This window comes from Ailuropoda melanoleuca, chromosome X, assembly GCF_002007445.2.
Source record: "Ailuropoda melanoleuca isolate Jingjing chromosome X, ASM200744v2, whole genome shotgun sequence".
Lineage (NCBI taxonomy): Eukaryota > Metazoa > Chordata > Mammalia > Carnivora > Ursidae > Ailuropoda > Ailuropoda melanoleuca.
The window spans coordinates 52,655,199-52,666,826 of record NC_048238.1 but is presented as its reverse complement, the minus strand read 5'-3'; the positions used below and the strand labels follow the sequence as shown (position 1 = coordinate 52,666,826).

At 43.2% G+C, this 11,628-nt stretch overlaps 1 protein-coding gene across 3 annotated transcripts in view; it reads left to right on the top strand.

Annotated features, from left to right (window-relative positions):
- The first annotated feature begins 10,714 nt into the window (after positions 1-10,714).
- ZMYM3 (zinc finger MYM-type containing 3) overlaps positions 10,715-11,628 on the top strand; it is an 18,533-nt gene continuing 17,619 nt past the window's right edge. The window contains exon 1 of one of the 3 annotated variants that reach the window (XM_011237043.3): positions 10,715-10,771. The gene's annotated coding sequence lies outside the window, so the exon portion shown is untranslated. Of the gene's footprint in view, positions 10,772-10,955; positions 11,415-11,628 lie in introns of those variants that run through there. The other 2 variants (XM_002929052.4, XM_011237042.3) reach the window with 2 other exon arrangements.

Below are 11,628 nucleotides of genomic sequence, written 5' to 3'. Positions count from 1 at the left end.
AGTAGCCCGTCCGCTCGAGACGGAAAAGGAAGGGGGAGGGGGATAAAGAGGTAGGGAGGGGGATGGAGGGTCGGAAGGAGAGACAGTAGCGGGCTATCGAAACACTGAAAAACCAAGTAATGGGAGAGGCAAAAGAGGGCAAAAAAGGAGAGAGCGGAAAGTGGAAAGAGAAGAGAAGGAGAGAAAACGTGCGCGTAGGCGTGCTCTGAGAACTGCACTGCGCCTGTGCAAGAAGCGAGAGTAACAATGTCATTGTATTCCGTGTGGTAGCTCTAGCTTTTCCTTCTGAAAAAATGACCCGCCATGTTCCTTTTTTCACACTTCCTCATTAGGGCTTGCCCTCTGACACTCCATACTTAGATTTCTAGTTGCTTCTGCTGCCAGGTCTACTCATGAAGCCCAACTGAAACAGTAATCACTATGGCTATGGTTATGGTTATGGAAAGGGGTGGGGAGAGTACCAGGATTGATAACTTTGTTTCTGTGATTGAACACAATTGTAACCACCTATTTCCATGGTAACCAGGGAACCCCCGCAGTCCAAACACCACTATTGTTTCTGTGTTTCACAAAGAGATTCAACAGGTGTCATTATTGCCATGGATACATTGTAGGCCTCCAGATCAGACAGATTCTGTATTCTGTAGGATGCCAATCAGGTAGGCGCCTTAATTTTTCAGTAATACCAAATTAGTCCCATGGTTAATCAAGAGCTACAAGGCTCAACTGATAGGCGTTTGTAGTTCGTTCCCACTAATTAATTCACACTCGGGGTTTCAGGGTGTCCCAACTGGCGCCTCATTATGTGGGGACACGGTGATCTAGACCTGCACTGTCCAGTAGGAACTTCTGCAAGGATTAAAATGTTATTTGCTCTGTTCAGTACAGTAACTGCTAGCTATACATATGTGGCTGATGAGGGCTTGAAATACAATTAGTGCAACTGAGGAACTGAATTGTTAATTCTATTTAATTTTAATTAGCTAAAATTTAAATAGTCACGTATGGCTAGTGGCTACCATATTGGACATTTCTAGACCAATTGTTCCCAAGCTTTTTGAGAATAAGTAACACCTCTATTATGACAACAGAAATATTACCTCTATTCTGGCGGCACCTGGGTGGCTCAGTCCTTAAGCGTCTGCCTTCCACTCAGGGCGTGATCCTGGCATTCTGGGATCGAGCCCCACATTAGGCTCCTCCGCTGGGAGCCTGCTTTTTCCTCTCCCACTCCCCCTGCCTGTGTACCCTCTCTCACTGGCTGTCTCTCTCTCTGTCAAATAAATAAATAAAATCTTTTAAAAAAAAGAAATATTACCTCTATTCTGAAAAAAAATTTTTCCCTGCTCATGGAAAAAAAAATTAAACAATACCCAAGAGTATAAAGAGAAAAGTCTCTCCCTCTGGTTACAATTATAACCACTTTCTTGCATTTCTATTTTCTATGTTTGTACTCACCCAGTCAAAAAGAAATGTTTATACTGTTTTATACACATAGGATTAAGGTAAGCTATACATACTTTTCTGAGTCATGACTTTATCACTTTAAAAAATACTTTTGCTCTCTTTCCATATAAATGCATAAAGATCTATGAGGACTTTTTAAAATCAAATATTTTATAGACACTCACATGATGGTTTTTAGTGTCTCTTGAGTGAAAATACAAATTATAGAAGAGCTACAGTAACATTTTTTTAAAGATTTTTATTTCACAAACAGAGAAAGCACACAAGCAAGGGGAAAGGTAGAGGGAGAGGGAGAAGCAGGCTCCCCGCTGAGCAAGGAGACCAATGTGGGACTGGATGTGCCCCTGGATTCAGTAACATTTTAATGAATGTATACTTTGTTAAAAATCACAACAGCTGTTTATATTGGAAAATATTTGGTAACAAAAGGAAGATTGTTGTACTTGCATGTATCTCAAGACAATCACAACATAAACAGAGAAATCTTCATGTAAACAAATAATTGCAATACTCTAGGCAAATAAAATAATAGCAACAGGGGCACCTGGGTGGGGCTCTCTGCTCAATGGGGAGCCTGCTTGTGCTCTCGCTCTGTCAAATAAATAAAATCTTAAAAAAAATAATAGCACCATATTAGAGGTAAAGTGGTAACTCAAAGGTAGCAGGGTTCTGCATGAGTGGATCCAGAATGGCTTCACAAGAAAGAACACTTTTTAATTGGGTCTTAACCAAGAGGTTGTAGTCAGACCAATTTGCAATGGATCAGAGGCAGAATGACCTATGTTTTGGGTAATTCGGCCTGGCTGAAGAAAAATGGGGAGGCTAAGTGATAGGAAATTAGACTAGAGAGATAGGCATAGGCCAAATAATTGAGGGCCTGTGCTGTGCTTAGAAGTTTGCACTTTACTCTGTAAGTGATGGGGAAACATTGAAGAATTTTTAAAAATAATGTATGGGGTTTTTTTAAGATTTTATTTATTTGGGAGAGAACATGAGTGGGGTCAAGGGCAGAGAGAGAAGCAGACTCCTTGCTGAGCAGGAAGCCTGATGTGGGCCTCGATCCCAGGACCCCGAGATCATGACCTGAGCTGTAGGCAGATGCTTAACTGACTGAGCCACCCAGGTGCCCCAATAATTTGGTTTTTTTTTAAAGATTCTTATTTATTTATGTCAGAGAGAGAGAGAGCACAAGCAGAGAGAGCAGCAGGCTCCCTGCTGAGCAAGGAGCCCTATGTGGGACTCGATCCCAGGACCCTGGGATCATGACCTGAGCCGAAGGCAGATGCTTAACCAATTGAGCCACCCGGGTGTCCCTATGTTGGGTTTTTTTTTTCTGGTTATAAAAGTAATATATGCTTATTGAAGGCAAAACTCAAAAACAAAAGTATAAAAAAAATCATCATAATCCCATTATGGAGAAATTGCTATTAACATTTTAGTATATTTTCTTCCAGACTTTCACAGATAGACATGCATGTGTGAGTGCCTCTGTGTGTGTATTTATGTATTTATGTATTTATAGAGAGCAAGAGAGACAAAGAGACTGAGAGACAAAGAGAATAAATTTTTTCTATGTATAATAGGTTTGAACTTCAGAAAGATCACTGTAGTACTGTCCTGAAGCTGTTGTAAAAATTTACTACAGAGTTGGTGGCTTAAAATAATAGAAATGTACTCTCTCACAGTTCTGGAAGCCAGAGTCTGAAATTGATATCACTGGGATGAAATCAAAGTGTGGGCAGGGCTGCGATTCTCTCTTCTAGGAGCATCTGAGTCTTGTCTCTTCCAGTTCTTGGTGGCTGCCAGCATTCCTTGGCTTGTTGCCACATCACTACAATTTTTGTATACAAATGTTTATAGCAGTATTGTTCATAATAGCCAAAAGGTACATCAACTGATAAATAGATAAGCAAAATATGGTCTATCCATACAGTGGAATATTATTCAGCCATAAAAGGAATACATTCTGATACATGGTACATGGATGGACCTTGAAAACATTATGCTAAGTGAAAAAGTCAGCTACAAAAGTCCACATATTATATGATTCCACTTATATGAAATGTCCAGAACAGGTGAATCTATGGAGACAGAAAGTAGAATGGTGCTTACGTAAAGCTACAGGAGGTGGGGGGATGGGAGAATATAGCTTAAGAATATAGACTTTCCTGGGCGCCTGCGTGGCTCAGTTGGTTGGGCGTCTGCCTTCAGCTCAGGTCATGATCCCCGGGTCCTGGGATCAAGCCCCGCATTGGGCTCCCTGCTCAGTGGCAAGTCTACTTCTGCCTTTGCCCCTCCCTCCCTGCTCACGCTCTCTCTCTCTCAAAAATAAATAAAATCTTAAAAAAACAAGAATACAGACTTTCGGGGCGCCTGGGTGGCACAGCGGTTAAGCGTCTGCCTTCGGCTCAGGGCGTGATCCTGACGTTGTGGGATCGGGCCCCACATCAGGCTCCTCTGCTATGAGCCTGCTTCTTCCTCTCCCACTCCCCCTGCTTGTGTTCCCTCTCTCACTGGCTGTCTCTATCTCTGTCAAATAAATAAATAAAATCTTTAAAAAAAAAAAAAAGAATACAGACTTTCTTTTTTTAAAATGATGAAAATGGGTGGGAATGCAAACCAGTGCAGCCACTGTGGAAAGTAGTATGGAGGTTCCTCAAAAATTAAAAATAGAACTACCCTATGACCTAGTAATCACACTACTGGGTATTTACCCCAAAGATACAAAGGTAGTGATCTGAACAGGCACCTGCACCCGAATGTTTATAGCAGCAACATCCACAATAGCCAAACTATGGAAAGATGAATGGCTGTCCATCAACAGATGAATGGATTAAGACGATGTGGTATATGTATCTACCACATACATATGTATTGTATATACACACACACAATGGAATATTATGCAGCCATCAAAAAATGACTCAGTTGGTTAAGCGTCTGCCTTCGTCTCAGGTCATGATTCCGGGTCCTGGGATCGAGTCCCACATCAGGCTTTACACTCAGTATGGCGTCTGCTTGCGGTTCTCTCTTTCCCTCTCCCTCTGCCCCTCCCCCCTCTCAAAATAAATAAATAAAAATTTTTAAAAATATTTTTTCTCTCTCCTCCTGCCCCTCCCCCACTCACTCGCTCTCTCTTCCTCTCTCTATGAAAAAAAGAGTGCACTTATCATGATGAGCACTGAGTAATGTATAGAATTGTTGAATCACTATACTGTATACCTGAAAAGAATACAACACTTCATGTTGATTACACTGGAATTAAAATAATAAAAAAAAATAAAATGATGACAATGTTGTAAAATTGTGGTAATTGTTGCACAGATCCATGAATATACTAAAATCCATTGAATTATACACTTTAAATGGGCAAATTGTATGATGTATGAATTCTACCTCAATAAAGCTCTTGTTTTAAAAAAAAAGTGTAAGTGGAACTCAAAGAAGTATTATTAACCTAAGTTGATTTCTCGAGGGATAGTGCCATAGCAGAAAGTCTGTAGAGACCTTGGGACCCACGTAGATCCTAGGGTGTGTCTCATAAAGTCAGTTGACCTTATGTGGAGGAAATTGGGATATGTTGCCTCCAAAGTTGGGAGAGATGTTTGGACAGGACAGAGGGAATGTTGAAGAGGAGAGTATAGTCAGAAGCACACTAGTAGGTCAGAGTGCCACAATTAGACTTGCTGATAAGGAGGAATAGGTGCCTTTTTACTATATTTCATTAATCCCTCTCTTTTTTAACTTTTAATTCTAGTTAGTTAACATACAGTGTTTTATTAGTTTCAGGGGTACCGTATGGTGATTCAATGATTCCATACATCATCCGGTGCTCATCAGCACAAATGACTCCTTAATCCCCATCACCTATTCCACCAACCCCCACCCACGACCCCTCTGGTAATCATCAGTTTGTTTTCTATAACCAAAAGTCTGTTTCTTGGTTTGTCTCTCTCTTTTTCCCTTTGCTCATTTGTTTTGTTTCTTAAATTCCACATATGAGGGGAATGATAAGGTATTTGTCTTTCTCTGACTAACTTATTTTGCTTAGCATAGCTCCTTCCATGTCGGGGCAAATGACAAGATTTCAGTCTTTTTTTATGGCTGAATACTATTCCACTGTATGTATATATACCACATCTTCTTTACCCATTCATCAATGGATGGACACTTGGGCTGCTTCCATATCTTGGCTACTGTAAGTAATGCTGCTATAAACAGAGGGGGTGTGTGTCCCTTTGAATTAATGTTTTTGTATTCTTTGGGTAAATACCCAGTAGTGAGATTACCAGATCATAGGGTAGTTCTATTTTTTTAAGCAAGTTCTACCCCCAACGTGGGGCTTGAACTCACAACCCCAAGATCAAGAGTCGCATGCTAGGGTAGTTCTATTTTTAACTTCCTAAGGAACCTCTATACTGCTTATGCACGGTGGCTGCACCAGTTTCCTTTCCCACCAACACTGCACGAGGGCTCCTTTTTCTCCATGTCCTCATCAACACTTGTTGTTTCTCGTGTTGTTGATTTTAGCCATTCTGACAGGTGTGAGGTGATATCTCATTGTAGTTTTGATTTGCATTTCCCTGACCATCTTTTCACATGTCTTCTTTGGAAAAATGCCTCTTCATGTCTTCTATTTTTAAATTGATGTTTTTTGGGTGTTGAGTTTTAGAAGTTCTTTATATATTTTGGATACTAGCCCTTTATCAGATATGTCATTTGCAATTATCTTCTCTCATTCTGTAGGTTGCCCGTTATTTTTGTTGATTGTTTCCTTTGCTGTGCAGAAGCTTTTTTTTTTTTTTAAAGATTTTTTATTTATTTATTAGACAGAGATAGAGACAGCCAGCGAGAGAGGGAACACAAGCAGGGGGAGTGGGAGAGGAAGAAGCAGGCTCATAGCTGAGGAGCCTGACGTGGGGCTCCATCCCATAACGCCGGGACCACGCCCTGAGCCGAAGGCAGACGCTTAACCGCTGTGCCACCCAGGCGCCCCTGTGCAGAAGCTTTTTGTTTTGCTGTGGTTCCAATAGTTTATTTTTGCTTTAGTTTCCCTTGCCTCAGGAGACATATCTAGAAAAAGTTGCCTCAGCCTATGTCAAAAAGGTTACTGCTCATGCTTCTTCAGGATTTTTATGGTTTTAGGTCTCACGTTTAGGTCTTTCATCCATCTTAAATTTATTTTTGTGTATGCTGTAAGAAAGTGGTCCAGTTTCCCCAACACCATTTGTTGAAGCTACTGTCCTTTTCTCATTGGATATTCTTTCCTGCTTTATTGAAAATTAATTGACCATATAGTTGTAGGTTTATACTCATCCTTTTTAAAGAGAAAGATGAAGATTCCTTATTTTTGCCTTCCTGCCTTTTCTCCTCTCTTGTTTCACTTTTATCTTTGCCCTTGTTAAGACTTACATCATAGAAGTATTGCTATAATTTGAGTTCGTTGGGGCTTTTTTCCCCTTTCTCTGTCCTTTATTCCTGCATTCATCAATTCACCCAATAAACATTTATTTAATATCTATCAAGGACCATGCTAGATGCTGAAGATAGGGACGAGTAAAAACCAGTCTTTGTGGTTGAGAAGCTCACAGTATAGCATTTCCCCAATGTCTTCCTAAATACCCATTTCCTTTCTTCATTCCAGGGTACTTCAGAATGGTATAAGACATTAAATAAGAATCCATGTGTTTCCACAGTTGATTCTAAAGAGTGAACCTCACTCTAATCAAATGATTGCCAAATAGTACCTCCATTTCTTTGACCAAGTCATATGCAGGCTTGCCCGTGGTGCAAAAATAAAAGTTTGACATCCAGCAGTAATTAATTAAATAAAGCATGGTACATCCAAATGATGAAATAATATACAGTCATTACAATTATGTTGTAGAACATGTTGTACAAGATAATTCCAATTTTGCAAAAAAAAATATGTATGCAAAAAAAGGACTAGAAAGATATACACCAAAAAGTGCAGTGGTCATCTCCAGATTTAATAGGTAGGATATAAGTGATTAATGCTTTTTTCTTCAGACTCTATGTTTTACAAAATTTTTACAGTGAACATTTATTATATTTTTGTAATCAGAAAACATAATTAAGATGAAAGAGCGCTCATGAGGACAGGGATTGAGTTTTTACTTGTCTTATAGTGCTTACAGCACTTGAGTGCTTTATAAACGGTGAATAACAAGTAACAGAATTGAGTACTATGTGATAACCAGCAAGGCTAAAAATGAGAGTTGACTTGCAGGCCACACTCTTAACCAACTCCCCTACCCTATCCTATATTGCAGCCTTTCATCCGTAATACATACATATTCAAACCTATCAACTGTGGGCACTCTTGGCTTAGTCAAAGACCAAAAAAAAAAAAAGTATTTATTTTAAGGACATGAAGGTTTCAGGGTGTAAAGTCCCAGACCATGACTGAAGTTGGATATATTTCTTTTATAATGATAATAGTAACCTCTGAAGCAGTATCTATTCAACACCTGTTATATGTCAGACAGGTGTACATCTCACTTAATAGCAACCCTATGAGGTATAATCTCCAGTATTTCCTTCCAGTCTTTTTCTATGTATACATGTACAGTTGACCCTTGAACAACATGGGGATAGGGGCAGAGTTGAAAATCCAAGTTTGACTCCCCCCGAACTTAACTACTACTATTGACCAGGAAGCCTTACCAATAACATAAATTGTTGATTAACATATATTTTGTATGTTACATATATTGTATACTACTGTACGCTTACAAAAAGTAAGCTAGAGAAAAGAAAATGTTATTAGGAAAATCATAAGAAAAAGAAAATATACCTACAGTACTGTACTGTATTGAAAAAATCCACTTATAAGTGGACCCACACAGTTCAAACCCATGTTGTTCAAAGGTCAACTTTATATAGAATTTCTCTACAAAGTTAGCATCATATTTTCACTCCTTTTTAGAAAATGTAACATGGGGGCATCTGGCTGTCTCAGTCAGTAGGGCATGGGTCTCTTGATCTCAGGGCTGTAAGTTCAAGCCCCACACTGGGTATAGAGATTTCTTAAAAACAAAAGTAAAAAATGTAACATATCAGGAACATTTTTGTGTGTCATTAGTTCTTTTAATAGACTAAAGTCTATTTTTAGAACAGTTTTAGGTTTACAGCACAAATGAGCTGAAAGTACAGAGAGTTCCCATATAGTCTCTGCATACCCCATAGCCACCCTCCTGGCATCGCCTCCCTTGATCAACATCCCTTACCAGAATGGTACATTTGTTTTTTGTTGTTGTTGTTTGTTTGTTTGTTTGTTTGTTTTTTTAAAGATTTTATTTATTTATTCGACAGAGATAGAGACAGCCAGTGAGAGAGGGAACACAAGCAGGGGGAGTGGGAGAGGAAGAAGCAGGCTCATAGCGGAGGAGCCTGATGTGGGGCTCGATCCCATAACGCCGGGATCACGCCCTGAGCCGAAGGCAGACGCTTAACCGCTGTGCCACCCAGGCGCCCCTAGAATGATACATTTGTAACAATCGATGGCACATTGTTATCACTCAAAGCCCATAGTTTACATTAAGAGTTCACTTTCAGTGTTGTACATTCTATGAGTTTGATAATGTGTGACATGCATCCACTGCCCTGAAAATGGTCTGTGCTATGTGGTCATCGGTTCTTTTTTTAATTTAACCACATTTTAATGAGTACATCCATCCTATGAATATAGACAAAACTGATTTAACCAATCCCCTACTATTGGACATTTAGATGGCTTTCTTATCTCTGTGTTAAAGATGAGAAAACTAAGACCTGGTGACTTGACAAGTGACTTGTCCAAAGTCCACTGGCTAAAAAGTGAGCGGAGTTGAGATTAGAATCCCGGTCTGTCTCCAGAGCCCACACACTTCTATGCCACCACATTGCCTCTGAATGAGTACTAGGCCATTAATCCCTCCTCAGACTGTCTCCCTTCAACTTGAAACCAGGCATTCTCCACAACCAGACCAGTCAAGGATCCAAGCATGTGCTGAGAAGGGCAGGCAAGACAAAAGAACGAGGTGGACTAACTGAGATGAAACAAATTGAAAATGCAAAGGGAGGTACAGGGACATAGAAATAAACAGAAGGTGGGAGATAGGTACACAGAATACCGGTTAAGATAGAAAGGAAGCTGGGTTTGGGAAACCTGAAGGGGAAAACTCTTGCTTTTATCTCTGTATATAGGAGAGAGCAAAGATAATCTCAAGGCCATGTGGGGAGCCAGGAAGGATTAAGGTTTCTGGGAAAGTGAATGTGACAAGGGAGGATAAAACTCCCTAGGACTATGAGGCTAGGAGAGGCTTAGTGTGGGAAGGGAGGCCCAGAGCAAAGAGGCAAGCTAGAGCAGGCACTGGACACCAAACCTGCACGTTCTTAAATCTGTGGCAGGACTCCCCTCCGGCCTGAGCCTCCTCCAGTATCTCAGATACTAAAAGCTCTCCAGCCCTTAGGGGTTGGAGGAGGAAAGTAGGGGGCGGGGACTGCAAAGTGCTCTAACTATAATGGGGACTGAGAAAGGATCCTGGCACATACATTTTTTTAAAACTAGTAGGCCTAACGCTGGTGCCCCCTCCCCCTACCCCACTTCTCAAGCTTCAACCTCAGCCACACCCACATGCTAAGGACCATCCGGGAGCGGGGTGGGGGGGGGCAGGCGAAGCGTGTGTGTGCGCGCGTGCGCGCTCGTGCGTATGAGAGACAGAGACAGAGACTGAGACAAAAAGAGACCGGCAGAGAGAAAGAGAGTGCGCGCCAGAGAGAGAGAGAGAGAGAGAGAGAAGAAGGAAAGATACAAGGACAGAAAAAGGGAGGGAGGGAGGAAGAGAGAGGCACAGAGAGAGAAAGGAGGAAACAGAGCTGTCGGCCTTGGTGAGGAAAACTACTGAAGAGATAACGCAGGGAGCTCCTGCAGGAAGACTCAGGGAGAAGATCCCACAACTTACCCTAAGACCGTTGAGGGAGTAGGGGAGTGTCTTTGCAGGGCCTGGTTTTGGGGTCATCAGGCAGTAACGGTTACTGCATAGGCGTTGTCACTGAGCCAGAGCCATTTAACCCGCCCCGGGTGGCTGGAGACCAAGCTTAAGACACCCCAAAACTATGACATTCAGAATGGTTAGGGGAGCCCAAGGCTGCAGACAAGGGAAGGAGGGGCACGTGAGGGCTGGGTCCCTGCTCCCCCCCCCGCTGTCACTCATTACCCCAACAGTCGCCCAGGGGGCGGGCCCCGGAGAGGTGGGGTTGGGGGAGGGTAATCTTGGCAGGCGCCTGCTGCATGGCGTAGGTAGGGACTGTTGAGGGGGGGCGGACGCTGGGGGGTTGAACACGAGTGGGAAGCGAAGAGAGACACGGGGAGGGGGAGGGGACCGGGAACCATTTGAATGAGAGGAGGGGATCACGGGTAGAGTGGGCTCCAGGAGGTAGGGCGGGCACGGGTGTGACGGGGGGGGGGGAAGGGGGAGAAGACTCTTGAGCCAGGTAAGAGAAGCAGGTGCGTAGATCTATTTTTTGTAGGTTAGTGTACTCGGCCATTCCGTGGAGAGGGGGTGCCGCCTTTCCCGAGGGCGGGCTTCAAAGCTCCAGAGGCTATCTTTTCCTCCTCAACTAACGGGGCCCCGGGCGGGGGCTCAAGCTCCATCTCCAACGACTACGCTCCACTCCGCAATTTCCAGGCGGCCACTGGGCTGGGAGTCTCGCGCCGGGGGCCGGCGCTGTCTCGCGAGCCCCCTCCACGAGCCAGCCAATGGGGATGGTTGCTGGCGCCGCCCGCCCGCCTGCTGCAGAGCACTGGGCTCTGTGAGCGGCGCTGCCATTTAAAGGGGCCGCGACCCCTGTCCCGGCTGCTAGGGAGGGAGGTGGAGAAGGAGCGCGGGGCCGTCGCTGTCTGCAGTTCTAGGCTTGTAGCCGTTACACTAACCCTGCCGCAGGTAGGGGTCGGGCCTGATCAAGCCGAACCGAACCTGCAGGAGGGATCTCGCAGTAGCCAGGAGGGGGGGGGTGTCTAAGGAGAGATCGTAGCTCCAAAATGTCTTCCTGTAAATGCCTGAGGTGGGGGGTGGGCAACAGGAGAAGGAGGACTAGGGGAGCAATAGGAAGGGGGGACGGGGCTGAGGAAGTGGGCGACCCTGAAAGGTAACTGGG